At 41.9% G+C, this 22,503-nt stretch overlaps 1 protein-coding gene across 3 annotated transcripts in view; it reads right to left on the bottom strand.

Annotated features, from left to right (window-relative positions):
- The window catches only part of GFRA4 (GDNF family receptor alpha 4), a 463,837-nt gene that overhangs the window by 57,728 nt on the left and 383,606 nt on the right, over positions 1-22,503 (bottom strand). The gene's annotated exons all lie outside the window — the stretch shown is intronic.

Below are 22,503 nucleotides of genomic sequence, written 5' to 3' on the forward strand. Positions count from 1 at the left end.
TCCAAGCTATCAGACAGGGGATTTTAGGTCCTGAAGAGCCGTTGTATTGAGGAGGATGCAGGTGGATGGAAGGCAGGCACCGGGAGGCTCAGGAAAGTGTGCTTCCCTGGCTCACCACATCACGTGACCTCATGGCTCTTTAAGGTGATGGTAGTCCATGCTTTGGGGGCCACCACTGCGATTTGTACATGCCTTTCCGTGACATTGGGCCCCCTCCCAAGATAACATATAGTGGTTTAGTGAATCCAGGCTAAGTTAGGAGCATTCTGGAGTGTAACTAGGAGGAGCTGAGTTAGCTGGCTTACTCCGATATTTAGAGTTAGCCAGATAACTTAGCCAGCTAAGTGTGGTTGGGCCAAACACCTGGCCTAAAGTTAGCCAGCTATATTCATTAGGGCAGCTGCATTATTGAATATACCTCCAAAGTTATAAACTTATCCGGCTAACTTTGCTGTCTGGACTGTGTCTAAATATGGACCTCGGTTTGTCTGTCTGTAGAACCCAATAAAGAGAGATCAGTGTTTCACTTGAGTTGTGGTATATAACAGTGACTCTGTCAAGTAGGTACAGCGACCTTTGCTCTCTGATGTTCAGTTTGTGGAAATGAGTCAGTATATTGTGTATGTGATACTTCCTCAAACTGTGACATGCAGTTACTAGTGTCAGCCTCTATACAGTAAGCATTTAGACAGCAGTGTGTGGCATGCTTTGTTTCTAATATGAGTGACTGTGTCTGGTGTGCTGTTTGTGTGTGTTCACACTAGTACTGAGAGTAAATGGTTACACTAAAACCCCCTAGCCATTACTAGTGGTCTAAGTGTTTCAAATTCCTTTGTGATGGTGCATGGCTTGGGAAGAGATTTTGGGTGCGAGAGCCTCAAAACTTCTATTTGGATAATTTGGAAAAAATTATTGTGTGCAGTACCAATGAACTGCTACTTATGACATGGTAAATGGTTTATAGAATTTATTGTATGCATGTTATTTAATGGTGAAGTTTCAGGATGGGAGTTACCATTGTGGTTAGAATGGTGTGTTCCTTCTTGTTTTATTTTAAGGATTTATAATCCACCTAACCCACAGTTCTAGGCAGCTAACAAGACAAGGGAGGAAGATTCTCTAGAGGGAGTTGTTGGGAAGATAGAATGCCTGGTTCAAGGATTGGAGGTAGTGGCTAGTAAGGCTGGTGAGTCTGGGGACCCCTTCTTGTAGAAGAGGGCCCTGCAGGGGCTTTCCCCCTCAAGGGGTAAGGTACAAAGCTGAAGTGGTATTTCTTCCTAGCGAAAACAATCAAGAGACCTGACCTTGGTCTAAGAGGATGAACTGGAGGAATCTTTGACCCCCACAGCCAATGGAGGACCAAGGGAAGGGGAGGAAGCTGGAAAGAGGAGAGTACCAAGAATGCCAGGGAGAGTCCTTGGATATTACCTGGGTATAGAGTTACTGGCCCAACAGAGAGGTTGATCCTTGTTGCCCATCAGTGAGTACATGATATAAATGAAGCTAATGTTGAGTACCGTAGTTGATGGTAAGGTGTGATATTGTAAATCTAGGTCTGTGAATTGAGCAGGGAATGTAATACATTTCTACGGTAAGACGAGTGAGGAGTATTGTAGTGCACTGATGAGAGATCAAACAGTTCTCTTTGGTTTTGTACAATTTGTTGCTAATGGTTTTTGTGATAGCTCTAAAGCTGGTATCTTAACTGTGAAAACCTTTGAACTCTGATTAATTCAATGACCTTTACTATCATCTACTGTCTTGTAGATATTTCCTATGTTGGCCACCCCCAGAAATAAAAGTTTAAATGTTTGGAATATATTTAGGGTACAAGTTGAATACCAGCTCAAACAAGTGGGATAGTGAGGAAACAGGGTTCATAGAGAAGAGATCCAATTGGAGGGTTCACTGTTCCAGTCCAAGGCAAATTCTCTACCCTCTCCTACTTCTGAGACTGGGTCCTCAACCTCTATACCATATGCTTGACCTATTTCCACATTTCTGAGCACTATCCTGAGAGACAGGTGGAAGACACACTCACAATTTATGTTCCCTGTCCGGGAGGGGGGTTATACTTTCATGTCACAGGCAACAAAAGATAGACGTGGCAACAATAACAGGAGACAAAGAGAAAAGGCTTGTCCTCCACAGGGTTCTAGGACTAGCACAAGCAGCACTATTGATGATGACAGAGATAGGACAGGAGTCTCCCAACCAAGATAAGGAGATTTTTTTTTTACTTTTTTGGAAGGGGAAACCAGCTACAGAGCCAGGGTCAGGTAAGATGCTGGAACATGTTTATCCCACTGAATATATGACACAAGTTATCCGGCTAACTTTAGCCGGATAACTTGTCCACTAAATGGCCTACTGAATATTGGCCTCTGTTGGTTTCAGGGGAAGCTGCCTGTACTAGTCTAGGGATGCAGTCTTTCATTTGCAAGCAGCAGCAGGAAATCCACAGAAAAGAGGAAGTCTGTTCCCCAAGTCGATCTACCCCCTTGCCCCAGTGAGGTGGCAGGCAAGCAGCCTCTACGGCCATGTCAGCAACAACACATGACAGGGGAGATTAGGTGAAATTCCACTTCACTGCCATGGGGTAAGGGGCAGGCAGCATCTAAGGTCTTGACACTGAGTATCAAGGAAATGATTGCCCTGGATAATCAACCACTGCAGGTAGTGGCAAAAGTTGGATTTAAGTGGTCGCTGCATCTATTAGCCCACAATTTCAAAGTACCCTCCAGGATAATATGTAACAGGTGGTTGATCCCCACCCTGTACACTCCATGCCATACTTGGATACAGGAGTATTAGCGGACTGACAGGTGAAATATCTGGACTCATAGATGGGTTTCTTAAACCTTTAGCATAAAATAAACTAACAGCTTCGAACAAGACACCACAGACTTTCTCAACAAGTAAAAGAACATTGAGCAGCAACTACCTGACACTATACAGCAATATTCCCCATGCAGATGTCATAACTGCATGTTACACATTTCTAAAGCTAGTAGTGCAAATAGAAAATATAAAATGAAATTATGGGTTTTTTTCTTATTGTTTTTTTTAAAAGACCCAAACATGACACGATATACACAACGCGGTTGACATTGTCTATGTCATTCCAGACAAAAGCACATCCCTATCACTTATCCAATTTCATCTGAAGTTTATCTAACATTCTGCATTAGATTTCCAATTTTAACTTGTCTCATCCAGTTAGTTTGTAGTCACTTTTTCATTCTTGGAAAATTGATTTGTGCCTCTGTGCTGCTGGTCGTTTATCTGAATATGTGGCTTCCATTTGACTCAGTTTCTTTACCTCTTCCTCAATTTCTTCAGAGTTGTTCCACATGTCATGGACAAAGGTGATGAGGGAAGACAGCAATTTCTTGCATTATAGAACATTAAGGCCCCAGTTTTTGCAGGATTCTGTTGACACAGTAAAATCTGTGAAGGATTTTGTACCAGAAAACTGCCCATAAAAGATATTTCAAATATTTTCAATTTATTTTTTTTTAAACCAGTGTTTGCCTTTTACTTAATCACCATTGTCTCTTTTTTTATTATCCTTGGCAATCTTTTCTAAGGCTTCCAAAATGCAGTCATGGTAGAAAATAAGTTTGTGGGGTATCTTCTCTGCAGGCCCATCTTGATTTTAAGATCTTTAAGGTGATTTTTTGTATTTTTGGGGGGACCAGTGATCAATATTATCTTGAAGTACAGTACTTTCCAACTGTGGATAGCTGCTAAATAAAAAGCATACAAAGCTTCAACAAATTTGAACAGCTTCACTGCATAAAGGCTATTGTTCATACCATTTTGCCTGACTGGGTTCAGCAAATGTTGTGTACAGGACACAAACACAGCAAGGATGTTCACGCTCTTTATGTGATCTTGCAGTCACTAATATTGACCAGTCATATTCCTTGCATTATCATGGAGAAATTTTCAAAATGTCTGCCTAGTCTCACCCAGGGGTGTGGTCTTTATAATAATGGATTTCCCCCTATGTAAATAGATTTCTGAGGTGAACTGAAATAAACCACACTGATTTTGGTATATAGCAGGAATCAAGAATATATTAGAATCTGTGCAATAAAAACAAAATTCAGCACAGAGTCCAGTGCAAGCATTCATAATTAGAATAAAATGTTTGAATAATCAACTAAATATGCAAGGGCAAAGAGTATGAACAGTTTTAAAATAATTAAACACATATGTGGATGCAAACTTCCATATCAAGTATGAACAGTTATGCCTTAAAAATCTTTAACCATTAATATGGTAAATCTTTATATCTCCTGGTACCAAGGCCTGGTACATCTTTACATTATCAGTGAGCTCACTATACCCTTGAGGGTATAACACTACATTAATCACTGGGCCCAGCAATACACATGCACAAGCACCTTGAATACTGTGTACAATTCTGGTCGCCGCATCTCAAAAAAGATATAGTTGTGATGGAGAAGGTACAGAGAAGGGCAACCAAAATGATAAAGGGGATGGAAGAGCTCCCCTATGAGGAAAGGCTGAAGAGGTTAGGGCTGTTCAGCTTGGAGAAGAGACGGGTGAGGGGGATATGATAGAGGTCTTTAAGATCATGAGAGGTCTTGAACGAGTAGATGTGAATCGGTTATTTACACTTTTGGATAATAGAAGGACTAGGGGGCATTCCATGAAGTTAGCAAGTAGCACATTTAAGACTAATTGAAGAAAATTCTTTTTCACTCAACGCACAATTAAGTAATAGTGCAGCTAGGGCCGGGTTTTAAAAAGGTTATGCGCTCTGGGCCTATTGTAAAAAAGCCCATTGATGCACGTAAAGCCCCGGGATGCGTGTAAGTCCCGGGGCTTTACAAAAGGGGCAGTCCAGGGGCGGGGCCAGAGGCCTCCAACAGAGTGGCCATTGCTGCTGTGTTGGAAGATCATGTGTCGGCAGGCTGTGGAGGAGTGGAGTGGAGGAGTAGTTTAGTGGTTAGAGCAGTGGGCTATGAACCAGGAGACCAGAGTTCAAGTCCCACTGTTGTTGCTTGTGACCCTGCACAAGTTACTTTACCCTCCATTGCCTCAGGTACAAGCTTAGATTGGAAGCCCTCTGGGGGTAGGGAAATACCTACAGTACCTAAATGTAATCTGCTTTGAAGTGCTGAAAAAAGTGTGAAAAGCAGAATATATAAATAAAACTCAGTTCATTTACATATCTGAGAGGAAATCTATGGAATATGACTCTTTATTTCTATAATTTTTCAAGTACTGCTCAAGAAAAGGATCAAAATGGGCAATAAGTTCCAGTGATCCAAGGTAAGTTTCATTATGGGGTGGTCTCAAAGTCTGATTGTCACCATAGAATGGAAGCCCTCTTTCTGCAAGAAAAGTACTAGTGGAAACAATACCCTTCAGTATGTCTTTCCAGTATTTGATTTCTGTGCACATTTGGCTGGAAAAATGTTCATCCATGTTGTATGTTTTGTTCTTCCATAAAATCCAGTCTGTGTTGAATGCTGTTTTCATGCTCTTTGACTTTTTCTTCATGTGTTTTACAATTTGAGAAATCTCCTTTCTAAAGGAGCATTTTTCCTCACTGTAGGCAAGAGAGTTTGCAGGCAAAGCAGAAAACATTTCCTGTTGATACAGAGAATAACAGCCATTTATGACAATGTTTCTCTCCATTTTCTATCCTTACACAAGTGCACATTGACTTTGAATAAACTCGTGCTGGGACTGCAAAAATGGATTTCTTTAGTAGTTTCTAAAAAGGCCATTTAAGCAGGATCTTTGTCCACATAAGGAAGGGTGACAGGGTTGAGATATTCTGCTGGTATATTAGGCTTGTGGATTGGCTCTTCATTGGTCTGAGATTTGGAACAAGTGAGTTCTGTCTCCAGGTCACCAGAATATCCCTGATTTTGAGAAGACGGTCACCTCTGAGGAGACAAGTCTTCTCCAAGACAGGAGGTATTGAAAAGAATTGTGTTAAGGATTGGGTGTTTCATCGTTGCTTCTTCTTGAAGTTGCTTTGCCTTTCTTTTGGTAATTTTACTTTCAAAGTGTCTGAAAGACATAGAGACACAATAATCGGTGTCCCTAGCCTCCTATGTTTGTGCGGCTATGGGATAATCTGCATAATTAGCTTGTTGCTGCATATTTGAGCACCTGTCACAGAATCAACATTCCTGAAAGCTTTTACACTTCAAATTTTTAAAGAAATCTGCAGGGTGCCAGCCTGTCTTCAGTCTCAATTCTCTCTCTCTCTCTGCTCCTGCTCCAGATCCCCCCTTGCAAGCAGCCTGCAGGGAACCTCTCCTTCTGTTTACCCCATCCCTCAACTCTTTGACCTGAAGTGAACAGGAAGATGGGGGATGATGTTGGAGTGGACAGAAGAAGCAGTCAGAATATTTGATCCTTCAAAGAACACTTAAATCCTTATCAAACTAAAGATGATTTTGATATAATTCCTGGATGGAGTAATGTCCCTTGAGAGGATTTTGATATAATTCCTGGATGGAGTGATGCCCCTTGAGAGGATTTTGATATAATTCCTGGATGGAGTGATGCCCCTTGAGAGGATTTTGATATAATTCCTGGATGGAGTGATGTCCCTTTAGATGATTTTGATATAATTCCTGGATGGAGTGATGTCCCTTTAGATGATTTTGATATAATTCCTGGATGGAGTGATGCCCCTTGAGATGATTTTGATATAATTCCTGGATGGAGTGATGTCCCTTTAGATGATTTTGATATAATTCCTGGATGGAGTGATGTCCCTTGAGAGGATTTTGATATAATTCCTGGATGCAGTGATGCCCCTTGAGAGGATTTTGATATAATTCCTGGATGCAGTGATGCCCCTTGAGATGATTTTGATATAATTCCTATTATAATTTTTATTTGTATATAGCTTATATATTGTTTAATAGCAAACAGTATGAAAGGTTTTCAATAAAAAATTAACTTTTCTTGCATAGTCAAAGAAATGTGAATCTTTATGCAAAATGATGCAAGTTTGCCAAATAATTGCCACAGAATCTTGAAAAATATGCCACAGGAAACAAAAGGCTTTGACTATAATACCTACTAATGACAGTATGGGAAATAGAGGGGCCGATATTCAGCCATGGAGTGGCTAGTTAAGTTAATCAGATATAGCTATCCGGCTAAGTTAATGGGGATATTCAGCAGTGCAACTGCACTGCCCTATGGTGTGCATATGGCTTCTATTATCATCACTTTTTTAGATGGATAATTTTTCAGTTATCCATCTAAATGGCTTCTGAATATCAACCTCACAGTGTCTACAAAATAAGGCAGACTGCAGAAGCAATGCAAACTTAACTCTACATCTCTGCCACAGTATTGGACCTATTCTGAAAGACCAACTCTAACACCCAATCTCAATTACTATTCTGCTCGATTCGAGTATATGCTGGAAAAATATCTATTTAGTGACCCTTTTTTTTGGGGGGGGGGAGGGGAAACGACAGGCTAAGGTCATATATTATATCGGAGGTCCAACAGAGTCCAGAGCTTCAAAATCCCAGTCACTGACCTGTGTCCTAAGGGTGAAGATGCCAGTGATGGGCCTTGAAAGGTCTTGGCTCTTCTCTCTCTCTCTCTTACTCAGCTCTCTGACTGCCCCTCTGGACCTCTCTGGAGGAAAGAACTTCTGTTGGAAAAAGCAGGCTTTTTTCTGATCCAGCTTCAGGGTGAGGAAAGGTGCTGTCACAAGCTTCCTCACAAAACTTTTAAGGGGAAAAAAATTACCAATGATCAGAAAACTCCCTCCAAGCTAGTGATTCACTATTGCTCCTACACTGACTGTGAGAAGGACACAACAGATCTTCTTGCCTCAGGTCTCATATGGGGTACAATCAAAAACTTCCAAAATTTTAGAAATAGTCGCTTCACTATACTAGAGGCAGATTCTCATAGGCAATGAGTTCTCTGCAAGAAATTCTTCTCCAAACTTAATCCCAGGAGTAAAACCAGCATCTCATTCCTGGAGTTTCAACTCAAACTGACGACATACTACTCTCTTAGTTCCCCCCCCCCCCCCCCCCTTGTCTCCAGGAGCTCACCACTCCAGTAAGCCTCAGGGGAGGTGCTGTCTTGAATGGTACACTCCTCTCCTACTTGTTAACCCCCAAGGCTGGGAACTAGAATCATCTGGTGGAGACCTAGAGGGTCTCTACAAAAGTATGACATCTGGGATGTTAAACTACAGGGTTGGGACTGATATATATGAGCATAAATGGAGGGAGATCACCATACCGATTCATCCTCATAATCTGTAAGGATCCACTGCTGAGTGCTTTTCTGGCCTGCAGGTTGTGCTGTGAGCTGCTTGAACTGACTGTCTAGTTCTCTCAGTTTTGTGCTCCTCACTTTCCCTTCCAGTGGACAACTTGTTTCCTATATAGCCTTATACTTATACTGAGGCATTATCAGCAGTCATTTGCCAGAGCTTGGTCCAGCTGCCAGTCCTAATACTCTGGCTCCATTCCTGTATCCAGAAGACTGCATTATCTCCAGCATCTAACTTCAGTTACGTGGGCTCCTGGCTTTCTTGTTCATTCCTGCTCCTCACTCTGTTCCAGACCTCTCATTCCCTGTTTGTGCCAGGGTCTACCGCCACTTTTCATGCCTTCCTTGCCACCAGCACCAGAGAGCTCAACCTAAAGAGAAGGTGGCTGGCTTTGGCAGAAGTCTCTGTCTGTAGTAGCCTGGATTTGATTCCTCTGGCATTCGGCCGCTCATTCCTGGGGAAACTCACAGACAACAACCGCCACATCAAGCTCTGGCCAATATGGACCCTGCTGGGCTCGCCAAGTGTTTTGCAGATGCTTGGCAAGACGTTTGGAGACATTAAGTCAATTCCTGGCAAGCCTTCAGGGACAGGTTGATGCCCTTCTTCAAAATCATCTTCCAAGGCCCTCTGGATCACTGTCACAGCAAGTACCACTTTCAGTTCTTATACCTCCTGATGCTAGGGAGTGTGTGCCTAAGGAATCCTGGGTGGAAACTCCACAGAGCTTTTCTGGAGACCCAAAGGCCTGCTGAGGCTTTTTTGAATCAGTGCTTCATAGTCTTTACCCTGCAGGTTTCCCTTTCCCGTTTCCCTGACCATAAGTTAAAGGTGGCGTATATACAGTAATCACGCTACTGATTGAAGAGACTCTGGCTTGGGCTGCCCCACTCTGGGAAGAGCAGAACATCTTAATCTCAGATTGTATTGCCTTTGCCATGGCATTTAAAAGCATTTTTTATGTTCCTGGTCACTTGTTTTCAGTCTCTACTTCCCTTCTCCGTATGAAGCAAGTGACCCATACTGTGGGGCAGTGTGTCGTAGAATTCGGCATGGTTTCAGCAGAGACGGGCTGGAATAATGAGGCTCTTGTTCCAGCCTTCCTGAATGGATTAGCAGATTGGATCAAGGATGAAATGACCTGCCAGGATCTGTCTTCAGGGTTGGACGCCTTGATTTTTTTGTGCCTACTTGTGGATGCCATGTTCGTGAATGACAGTCACAGCACTAGTATTCCACCATGAGTCCTATAGCCCATGCAGCTCCATGGGCTAATCATGTTCCATTGCCCAAGGAACCTATAGAACTGGGCTGCATTGAAAATTGCCTTTCCCAAATGGAAAAAGATTGAAGGAATGGCTAGGGCTTTGCTGCTATTGTGCTGATCCCAGATACTGAGTCAGAAATTGCCCACATAAACCCAGGTCAGGTCCACATTCATCACAAGTCTCACAGGAGCAGATTCCTTTGGACCTTGGTGAGGTATCCTTAAATCATGTGGCTCAGCATCTCTCAGTATCAGTATTCTTGCATTGGTTTTCAGGATCAGCAGAGACCTTCACTCTTTTTGACTGAAGGGCAGTAGGCAAGTTCATTAGCTTGGATTTTGACTACCAGCACAAAATTTCTGTTCAGCCCAATCCTGCACCAGTCTCAATTTTTGCTATTGATGGATGGCCCCTGAATCAAGAAGGAGTGCAACGAGTCACAGTGGATCTGAATCTTCTAGTGGGTACGTGACACTCTGAAACCATTTCCTTTAGGATTCTTGAATTGCCTTCCTGTACAGTGCTTCTGGGGTTACCATGGTTTCAATTACTGTGGATAACTCACTCATTGACTAGTGTTCAGGGCAGATTGTCACTTGGTCTCCTTGCTTCCCTTCTTGTGTTCCGCACCTAAGGCCTATAGTTCCCATTCTTGTCTCTGTAGTGGAAATTCCCCCAGCCTTCCTATGCAATACCATCCTTTTGCTTAAGTATTTAGAAAGAAGAATGCAGAAATGCTTCCAAGACATCGGAAATCTGATTACACCATTGAATTGCTTCCTGGGTCTATGCCCCCATGTAACTGGACAAACCTCTTGTCAGATTCAGAAATTAATGTCAGAATCTATTCGAGAAAAACTGGCTTGAGGCTTCATTTGACCATCAAAGTCCCCTTCTGGTACAGGATTCTTCTTCATACAAAAGAAAGATTGATCCCTTAGGCCCTATATTGATTACCAGGAACTCAATAAGGTCACAGTTAAGGATCGTTATCCCCTACCACTAATTTCTGAACTCTTTGATAAACTCCAGGGTGCACAAATCTTTACCAAATTGACTTGCAGGGAGCCTGCAATCTTATTCAGATCCGACAGGGTGAGGAGTGAAAAACTGCCTTCAAAACCAGAGTTGGGCACTACGAGTATAGTCATGCTCTTTGGACTTTGTAATGTTCCTGCTGTATTGTCAATGATGTGTTTCAAGACCTCCTTTCTCACTACATAGAGGTCTACCTTGATGATATCTTGATTTTCTCCCCAGATCTGACTACTTATAGGCCACATGTAATAGAGGTTCTTTCTCAATTTTGCCAGCCCCATGTTTTCGCCAAGATTGAGAAATGTATGAATAGAAGCTAGTCCACTTCTTAGGGTATGTAATCTCAGCTCAAGGGTTTGAGAAGGACCAGGATAAGGTAACCACGGTACTTAATTGGCCAGTACCTTTGGGCCTCTAGGCATTCCAAAGATTCTGGACTTTACTATTATCATCACTTCATTCAAAAGTTCTCCAAGGTAGTGGCTCTGCTTATTGCACTGACACATAACCCGGCTTTCCCTGTCAAGCTTTTTCCTTGTTTTTTTCCAAGCCTAAGGAGTGGGAGGTGGTTTTTCATTTTTAGAATCCTCCTCTTGAGTTTTCCCCATCTTTTTGTGGGAGGCTTCTATGGACTATAAATGTCCATGGAGCATGATCAGAAGTTAGCAGGAAGGTGATTAGTGAAGAGAGAGTCAATAGCGAAGGTGAAGAGTGGAAGATTTTTGATAGTTTGCTAGTGGTTGTTTGCTCACGACTAGTTAACAATGAGTAGTGACTACTTCAGGAGGTTACCTTCCCCATGACCAGAGATTGTGACTTCTAAGCTATTTTTGAATGGTTTTAAAGAAATTGTTTTTGAAGACGTTTTGAAACAGTTTTTTGCAGGACAAGGGGGTTTGTCACCTTTTTCCAGCAGTTTGGATGCTGAAATTGTAATGGGAATTTCCTATCTTTCAAGGGGGAAGGATTGTTGGACATGGATGCTGGTGCAGGAGGAGAAGAACTGAAAGGAGGAGAGGCATAGATAAGGAGACCATGGATTTTCTAATACGGACTTTTCTTATGCTGTTTTTGATCTTTACAATTCTTGCCTGTATTTTGATTTTTAATTAAAAGTAATTTTTTGTGAGCACCAATTCAGTGAGTTTGGGTTTTTTGGATCACTGGAGAGTGAGTTGAGAGTTTGCTGGTATTTTTCTTTATTTTCCTTTGTGTTTTTCTGTTCCCTCCTGAAAACCCTCTTGCACATCAAAGAGGAACAGTAGTTGGTGACTGGATTAAAAACTTCATGGATATGTCCATGCTAAAGGCCCTGGAAGTTAATCTCCACCCCCCCCCCCCCCCAGCAATGTGGCTTCCCAAATGCTGCAATTGCCCAAACAGGGACTTCAAAAAATTCCTGAAACTCCCAAGCTCAGCAGGCTTTGAAGAAGTGAAGCAACTCTGATCCAGTTAAGCCTTTTATCTTAGAAGCAGATGCCTTAGAGCAGAGCTTTCCAAACTTTTCATGTTGGTGACACACTTTTTAGACAAACATAATTTCGGGACACAGTAATTCAGTCTACTAGCAAACCAGAGGTTAAAGGTTAAACGAACAAAATGTATTTCGACAATTTATGTATGTTTCCTTAAATATATACATAATAAAATGTTTCACGACACAACCTATCTTGTGAAAATCTTTCATTTATATTAAAAATATATAATATTCCAAGATTAATGTTATTGTTATAATTTATGAGTAACAATAATAAAACAAAGTTATTGTGTTATTCAATTTACCTCTTTAATGAGATATATGAGCTTGATGGGATGAACACAGATTTGAATATTTGGTGTTAATAAGAAAGTCCAAAGGGTCTTCTGCGTAATTTTAAAAAGCTGGCCAGTTTCACACTATAAAATTATTTGATAGCCTCATTCAACTAATTCTATATGGCTATGAGAGTGAAGACTGGAATTTATAGGAAGGGACAGAATGTCAATATAAATCCTGCACCTCCAGTTCTGTAACTCTGTGCATCCACTGAAATTCCCCCAAACAATGGAGCTTGAATGTTTCCCTTACAGCTCATCATACTAAAAGATGTTTTCAAATTCTGGTGTCACCTCACAGTAATAGCAGCACAAACACCTTCCACTGCCAGGCACATTGTGAACGAAAATAAAACCTTGCAAAAAAAAAAGACACTCAAAATCTATACTGCAATCCCATCATAACATAACAGTAATAACACCAAGGACTCTAACAACAATAACCCTACCTGTGAAAAAGCAAGGGTAAATATTATACTGGGTCCTAGAATACCAATACACCACCTACTGAGGAAACAAAACAAACCCGATTGCTATAGATCCCTATGCTAGCGAATTTCTCATCATGGTCACACACACAGAGCAGAGACAGACCCTCACCAAATACAGAATACAAAATAAAGGAGCACAAATTAGACAAAAACTGAAATGGAAACCCCAAGAAGCCAGACTCTGTGTATTAATAATGGAAAAACAGAACCATCATTCCTCATAAAACAAATAAAATCAAGAAACATAAAGCATCAGTTATAATAGTAAAACCATACTAATAAAAGAATATTTTAAAACTACTGATAAATAGAATTTCTATTCATTAAAATCATATACATTTTTTACAATTTCCTAAACACCAATAAAATATTTCAAAACAGCACATATATCAAATAACACCCAATAATTAAAACTAATAAGGATTTTAAAAAGCCCCTGCTGTCCATACGTGGGAGCTCTTGATTTCCAGTCACCCTGATATTGTCAAGGATTAGGAGGTTATCCTCTCTCTCTCACACATACTCACATTTCCATTCTCTCTCACACATATACTGTCACATACATACACATTCATGCTCTTATACCCACCATAACCTCTCGCTCTCACAGACACTGACACACTCTCAAGCTCTAAGACACTCTCTCTCCCTCCACACACACACCCCCACACAAACTCTTACTCCCCTGGATTTTCTCATACATACTCTGTCTGGCTCCCTCACATACACACAAACACACACACCCAGGCAAGCTCCCAGTCATTCTCACACACTGAAACTGACCCCCAGGCAGGCTTCCATTCAATTTCACACCACTCCCTCAGGCATGCACACATTCATTCTCACACACACAGACCCCCAGGCAGGCACCAATTCATTCTCACACACACATACACCACACACAGGCCGGCACCTATTCTCACACATACAAACCCCAGGAAGACACCCATACATTCTCATACACAGACACACCCTCAGGCAGGCACACACTAAAGGCAAACCCCCTCTCTTTCTTTTGCCAGCAACCTCGGAGCCTCTCTCATTCCTCTGCTGCCACTGTCACTGCTGCCGCATGGCTATTGGGGAGGCGCTGATCGCTGCTATTGGCACTGAAGCCCATTCTGCTGCCTCCTCTGTGCAGGACCCGTGGGTTTCCACTTCCTCCATGTTGATCTCGTACATTGTGAAATCAGCATAGAGAAAGTGCTACTCTTGCACATTACCAAAGATTACATGTGCCAATCAGTAAAAAGTAATTTATTTCTTTTTTTTTACCTTTGCTGTCTGATCTTAGTTTTGTAATCGGTTGGTCACAGGCTTTTTTGTTCCACCTCCCCTTTCTTATTTTTTTGCCAATTCCTTTCATATTGTCTTTTTTTCTATTTCTTTTCTCTCCATCTATCTTCTTCCCTCAAACATTCAGTCAGGTTCTCATTCTCACATGCTTTCTCTCTCTCACACACTCACAGGCTCTCTCTCATACAATCATTCATACACAGTCTCTCTCTTGCACATGCTGTCTGACTCTCACACACACAGGCTCTCTCTCACTCCCACATGCTGTCTTGCTCAAGCACAGACTCTCACTGGCACATGCTCTCTCTCATACAATCATTCATACACACAGGCTCTCACTGTCACATGCTGTCTCTCTCACACACACACACACACACACACACAGGCTCTCTCACATGCTGTCTCTGCAAACATTCAGGTCCTCACTCCCACACACAATCTCTCAACTCACCTCATACACACACACAATCTCTCAACTCAGCTCACAGACGCACACAATCTCTCAACTCAGCTCATTCACGCACACAATCTCTCAACTCACCTCATTCACGCACACAATCTCTCAACTCAGCTCACAGACACACACAATCGCTCAACTCAGCTCACAGACGCACACAATCGCTCAACTCAGCTCACAGACGCACTCTACGGGCCCTCAGCCGCTCTCTTACCTCTGGGCCTCCTCTTCACGGGTCGCTGCAGGATGGGCTCTGCAGCGGCCCTGATCTTCTCGGGCCGATCGCGGCGGCGACCCTGCTACCGGGCCTCCTCCTCCTCTTCTCTCCCCGCTGCCACAACGCTGCTGCTCCTCTTCTGGACGCGGCTGACGCTCCTCCCCCTTTCTGCCCGTGCGGCTCCGGCAACATTTTTCTTCCGGGGCTGCATGGGCAGGAAGGAGGAGGAGCACCTGCACGTCTCGACGTGACCTTTTTCTTCTTTGGGCCGTGGTGAGGTGAGCTCCACCACGGCCTTGCCGATCAGCGATATTTTACTGCTCAGCCGCCAGTGGGATGAGCTCCACCGGCGGCTGCATTGGCTCCCACTTGCTGGTGTGTCACGTGCACCGGGCTTGCGCGACACACCGGCACACCTCAGGCGACACACCAAAGTGTCGCGACACACACTTTGGAAAGCTCTGCCTTAGAGGTTGGCTCAGGTACAGTCTTGTTACAAAGACCTTAACCAGATGCTTGGCTCCACGTATGTGGTTACGTTTCCTGGAAGTTCTTTCCTGTGGACCGCAACTATGTTGTGGGAAACCGAGAACACCTCACTATTAAGTGATCCTTGGAAAAGTGGTGACACCTGTGGGAAGCAGCCACCTTTTTGATTATAATCCTTACAGATCACAAAAATTTACAATGAAGCTTCAAAAAATGTTTGAATCCCCAATAGGCTCAGTGGCCTTGTTCTTTTCCTATTTTCAGTTCATTATCTCCTATCATCCTGGCTCGAAAAATGTTAAGGCTAATGTATTGTCATGACAGTTTTCCTCTGAGGGGGCTCTGGAACCTTAGATGAAGGGCCCATTATACTGGGAGCACTGAGAGGAGAGGATCACCTTGCTGATGGCTGAAAAGAACTGGTAAGTACTGCTTGGGAAAAGTTTTAGAACTTAAAAGTTTTGGGGAAAAGTAAACAATTGGGGTATATTATTTAGTGTGTTTGTGTGTCTGTATTAAATAGCTTGTCAGAGGGCAGGCAAAAACCAGGAGTTTGTGTGTTTGTATTTTTTTCACTTTCACCCCTCTCCCACCCACCCCTAGCTCATCCTTTAATTTTAGGCAGATGACACTTTGACACTGAAAAAAAAAATAACCAGCCTTTTAACTTAAATTCAGAAATTCCCTACAGCTTATCAAGAGTTTAATCATTCCGATGCTGTCTGTGGAATGCCATGTGAACGCTCTGCTCTGACCCTCAAGCTAAATTTCTTCTGAAGATATTTCTAATTCAGTTTCTGCTATGCCACACATGAAAAGAAAAGCTAAGTTAAAGCTTACCTCAGCAACTTCAAGTGTGGATATGACTCAGAGGAGCATTACGGAGAGTTTTGCTGTGAGGATCGCTGAGGGGGGGGGGGGAGGACCTGGAGCAAGGTCTCTGCCTCCAGGTCAAGGAGATCTCATTAAGCCCAGGAGCGCCAGGTACACCAACTCCCCCTGGTGCTGGTGTAAGGACACCAGGGCAAGAGCCAGGGGATACCCGAGAAAATGCTAAAGTAGCGATGGAACTTCGGAAAGTAAGGAGAGAAGACGCTTTTGGCACTGAGAGGGAACTTGGATGGCAGGCAATATTGGAGACACCTGCCTCTGGGGCCTTCGGGATACTCTCCCTAACACACTTGGAGGCTAGTAGCTGAATTCAAAAGACACCGTTCGGGAAAAGCTGCATGAATCGGGGGCAAACCCTGGAGCACAGGTCAGTAAGACAGTAATCATTAAACCATCGGTGATTACTTTGGAAACTTTATGGAATCTAATCATTAGATTGGATTCCTCAATATCCTCGCTGACCCAAGCAGTAAAAGAAACAAATAATACCTTAAAGTTAAATTCTGAATCTTTAAAGAAGCAAGAAGGGGAAATTGAGAGCCTGGATAAGCGACTTGTACAAGTCGAAAAAATGCAAGTTCAACAGATACAGGCTGAGAGAGTAACTGTAAGAAAGATGGAATATATTGAAAACTAATTAATGGGCATTAAATCTGAGAATATTAAATTTCCCTATCATCCAGCAGATGAACTCTGTCAAATTGTTTAAAAATTACCTATTGCAAGTTTTGAAAATACCATCAGGATGTATGCCAGTGATAGTTAAAACTTATTAGAGAGAGGATTTACCATTGCAAGATACATCAATGAATATTTCGGATTTCCTACAAAGCTCTCAGGATTTTGAGATTAAATTAAGAGGAACTCTTATCGTGAACTTTGCTTTTCTAACAGATAAAGAAAAGGTTTTAAGGTCTTTCTTTAGGTCTAGATCTTTAACTGTTTTTGGTCAGAAACTCTGGATCTTTTCAGACTTGGCCAGAAATACTCGGTTGCGCAGGAAAAGATTTTTGGCCTTTAAACAAGATGTGCTTGATAAAGGAGGGCAGTTTCTGCTCAAATACCCTTGCAGATCTAAAATAAAATACAATAATGAAGATTACATGTTCACTGACCCGGACCATCTTAAAAGGCTCCTGGGTTTGTAATTAGAGCATCCGACATTGAGTTATTGAGTTGGAGTTGTTCAACGTGATATCGTGAAATTGTTAACTTTTGTATGTTCATAGTTTCTTGTCTCTCCCCCAAATTTCTTTTAGACAAACTTGGTGACTGTGTATTTTTAAATTGATATATATTATGATTTTTTTATATGGAAATTGTTGTAAGCACCAATATTGCTAGTGCAAGAAGACTCTTGTCAGTTATGTTAAAATTCAATAAAAATAAAATTAAAAAAAAAAAAGTTTAATCATTCCCTTGTAGGTCACTACCTGATAAATAGTGAATACACTAATACATTTAAAGGACCCTAATTGTATGCATTTCTAATCCCATAGCAACCTAAACATAACTAGGAACTGAACACATTTACATTGAAGGCAGCAGTCCAGTAGCAAGAGGGGGGCCTCCCAGTCTTTTGCATCAGACAAGTATCACATATATGATTTTTTTAACCTGCTGGTGAAAAGTTGTATGTATGTACTCAGTGCAAAGAGCTCCTGTCTTTCAGAGAACGAGTCCGATCTCTGGAGGCTAGAGTGGCAGACCTGGAGGAGCTGAGGCAGACAGTGAGGTATATAGATGAGACTTTGAGGGACATAGTAGCCAAGTCTCAACTCCAGTCTGGCAGTGTTGGTGCTGCCTTCGAGGAGGAAGGTCTCATGATCAGAGAGCATCAACTTGGTACAGCAGGAAATGATCCTGTGGCAAGGACCTGCTCTCCAGGTGGTGCATTATCCTTTCACATTGAGGATGTGTTTCTCAGGGCTACTGCCCAGGAGGGAAGGGTTAGGTCGGCCAACATAGTTGGTTATTCAATTATTAGGAATGTAGATAGCTGGGTGGCTGGTAGGCATGAGGATCGCCTGGTAACATGTCTTCTTGTGCGAAGGTGGTGGACCTCAAGTGTCACCTAGATAGGATTTTAGTAAGTGCTGGGGAGGAGCCAGCTGTTGTGGTACATGTGGGCACCAACGACATAGGAAAATGTGGGAGGGAGGTTCTGGAAGCCAAATTTAGGGGGTCATTCTCTAAAGGGATCGGAGTCGGCCCCGGAAGAAAAGGAGTCGGGGCGGCACTGGGGCCGACGCTACAGAGACATCACTGGTGGTGAAAGATTAGGATCGATATCACCGCCAGTTTCATGCCGAATAACTACACCTTTTATGGTGTAGTTATTCGGCGCGAAAGCCGGCAGCCAGCGCACCGCAGTGGTGCAATGGCTGCCGGCTTTCGAAGGCCCACCCCCCGTTACTGCCGGATTCTCTAAGGTCTGCGACCTTAGAGAATCCAGGTCTTAGGCTCTTAGGTAGAAAGCTGAAATCCAGAACCTCCACGATAGCATTCTCTGAAATTCTCCCTGTCCCACGCACAGTTCCCTAGAGGCAGGCAGAGCTCCAGAGTCTCAATGCATGGATGAGACGATGGTACAAGGAAGAGGGATTCAGTTTTGTAAGGAAATGGGGAACCTTTTGGGGAAGGAGGAGTCTTTTCTGAAGGGATGGACTCCACCTTAACCAGGGTGGAACTTGGCTGTTGGCAGTTACCTTTAAAAAGGAGATAGAGAAGCATTTAAACTAAATCAAAGGGGAAAGCCGACAGTCACTCAGCAGTGCATGGTTCGGAGGGAGGTATTTTTGAAGGATACTAATGAAGCATTAGAGTTAGTGCATCCCAACAGAAAGGTTCCAATAATAAGAAAAGTAGTCCAAGTACCTATAATTAAAAACTCGCTTGAGCTAAAAGATTCCAATTTATCCATGTCAACTGAAAAGAAGAATATTAATACAAACAAAAAACACACTTTGAAATGTTTGTATGTTAATGTTAGAAGTCTAAGAAGTAAGATGGGAGAATTAGAGTGTTAGCAGTTAATGATGACAGACTTAATTGGCATCTCAGAGACATGATGGAAAGAGAATAACTAATGGGATAGTGCTTTAGCAAGGTACACATTATTTTGCAATGACAGAGAGGCGAATCTTGGTGGCAGGGCGGCGATTTATGTCGGGGATGCCATAGCGTCCAACAGGATAAAGATCCTGCATGAGACTAAATGCACAATTGAATCTTTATGTTTAGAAATCCCTTGTGTGTTGGGAAGAATATAGTGATAGGAGTATACAACCATCCACCTGGCCAAAATAGTGAGACGGAGTGTAAACTGCTAAGAGAAATTAGGGAAGATAACCAAATTGGTAGTGTAGTAATAATGGGAGATTTCAATTAGCCCAATATTGACTGGGTAAGTGAAACATCAGGACATGCTAGAGAGATAAAGTTCCTGGATGGAATAAATGACAGTTTTATGGAGCACACTGGTTCAGGAACAGACTAGAGAAGGAGCATTTTTAGATCTAATTCTAAGTGGAGCGAAGGATTTGATGAGAGAATTAATGGTGATGGGGCTGCTTGGCAACAGTGATCATAACATTGATCAAATTTGAATTAATGACTGGAAGAGGGGCAGAAGTAAATCCATGTGACTAGCACTAAACTTTCAAAAGGGAAACTTTGATAAAATGAGAAAAATAGTTAAAAAAAAAAACAAAAAACAGAAAACAAAAAACTTGAAAGGAGCAGTTATAAAGGTAAAGAGTGTGCAATAGGCATGGACATTGTTAAAAAATACCATCTTAGAAGTGCAGTCCAGATGTTTTCCACATATTTAGAAAGATGGAAGGAAGGGCAAATGATTGCCGACATGGCTAAAAAGTGAGGTAAAAGAGCCTATTTTAGCCAAAAGATATTCATTTAAAAATTGGAAGAAGGATCTATCAGAAGAAAATAGGATAAAGCATAAGCCTTGGCAAGTTAAATGTAAGACATTGATAAGACAGGCTAAGAGAGAATTTGAAAAGATATTGGCTGTAGAGGCAAAAGCTCATAATAAAAACTTTAAAAAATATATCTGAAGCAGAAAGCTTAAAGGGAGCCGGTTGGACCATTAGAAGATAGAGGGGTTAAAGGAGCATTTAGGGAAGATACGGCCATCAAGGAAGATTAAACAAATTCTTTGTTTTGCTATTTACTAAGAGGATGATGGGGAGATACCCATTCCGGAGACGGTTTTCAATGTTGATGAGATCTTTCATTTTCAAGGTTGATGATTCAGATGAACTGAACCAAATTATGGTGAACCTGGAAGATGTGATAGATCATGCTGACAAAATGAAGAGTAGTAAATCACCTGGACCAGATTCTATACTCCTCAGAGTTCTGAAACCTATCATTAAAATAATCTTTTGTACCTGAAGATTGGAAGATGGCTTGTGTAATCCTGATATTTAAAAAGGGCTCCAGGAGTGATCCGGGAAAGTATAGACCAGTGAGCCTGAATTCAGTGCCAGGAAAGATCGTGGAAACTGTTATAAAGAATAAAATCGTAGAACATTTAGATAGTCATGGTTTAGAGGGACACAACCAGCATGGATTTACCCAAGGGAATTCCTGCCTCATAAATCTCCTACATTTCTTTGAAGGGGTGAATAAACATGTTGACAAAGATGAACAGTAGATGTGGTGTATTTTTATTTTCAGAAGGTGTTCAAGAAGGTCCTGCATGAGAAGCTTGTAAAAAAACTAAAAAATCATGGGAACGGAGGCTATGTCCTTTTGTGGATTGCAAGCTGGTTAAAAGACAGGAAACAGAGTTTAGGATTAAATGGTCTGTTTTCTTAGTGGAAAAAAGGTAAACAGTAGAGTGCCTGAAGGGTCTGTACTTGGACTGGAGATTTTAAATATATTTATAAATGATCTGGAAAGGGGTACAATGAGGGAGTTGATCAAATTTGCGGATTAAAAATAATCCTTGCTGTAGTTAGACAATGTTAGGTTCTATCTTTGGAATTACCACCTAGAAAAGAAATTTACGAGTCATAGTGGATAATACATTGAAATTATTGGCTCACTGTGCTGTGGCGATCAATAAAGCAAACAGTGGGAGCACTGAGAGGAGAGGATCACCTTGCTGGTGGCTGAAAGGAAAGGAATCAGTAAGTTTTTGCTTGGTACATTGTCTTTTTTAAAAGTATTGGGGCAAAGTTAGCTATTTGGGAATATTATTTAGTGTGTTTGTGTGTTTGTGCTTTTAATAGTAAGGCAGTGAATAAACAAGTTAGACTGTTTGCATTTTAAAATAGTCAGTCAATAAGACAGCTAGTAAGCAGTAGGTAGTGTGTTTATTTTTAAAAGTCTGTAAAGTAGCTAGTAAGCAGAAATGAGTGTTTGTATTTAAAAAAAAACAAAAAAAACCACACACAAAAAAACAACAAAACCCAAAAAGTAGCCAGAAGCTAGAAATAAGCTAGGAGCAGTGTATACCTAAGTAAAAAGGTTGAAAAGTTCAGTTCAGTTACTCACCTTGGAAAGGTGTTGAGGTAGTGTGATTTGGTTTGAATAGGTACCAACATTTGTTAATCAAGAGAGCAGTGAGTCACTCTGGCTAACTGAAGTTAGACTGTTTGTATTTCCCAACCCTCCCACTCCTTGCCCACCCACCCCTAGCTCGTCCTTTAATTTATAGGCAGGTGCCACTTTCACAAAAAACAAAAAAAACAAAAACCAACAACAAAAACTTCATTGAGAGTTTGATCATTCCTGTGTAGGCCACATATAGCAAATTCACTAATACATTTAAAGGACGTTGATTAGGCACATTCCTACTCCCATAGCAACCTAAAACTTAACTAGGAACTGATCAAAATTGAGATGAAGGCAGCAGTCCAGCAGCAAGAGGGGGGCTTTCCAGTCTTTTGCATCGAGTGTCACATGTATGATTTTTTACCTACCAGTGAGAAGTTGTACATGTGCATGCGATGCAAAGAGCTCCTGGCTCTCAAAGAAGAGTCCAATGTCTGGCGGCTAGAGTGGCAAACCTGGAGGAGCTGAGGCAGACAGAGAAGTATATAGATGAGACCTTCAGGGACATAGTAGCCAAGTCCCAACTTTAGACTGGCAGCCCTGGTGCTGCCTTGGAGGAAGAAGGTCTCATGATTGGAGAGCATCAACCTGGTATAGCAGGAAAGGATCCTGTAGCAAGAACCTGCTCTCCAGGTGATGCACTGTCC

Source organism: Rhinatrema bivittatum, chromosome 1, assembly GCF_901001135.1.
Source record: "Rhinatrema bivittatum chromosome 1, aRhiBiv1.1, whole genome shotgun sequence".
Taxonomy (NCBI): Eukaryota; Metazoa; Chordata; class Amphibia; order Gymnophiona; family Rhinatrematidae; genus Rhinatrema; species Rhinatrema bivittatum.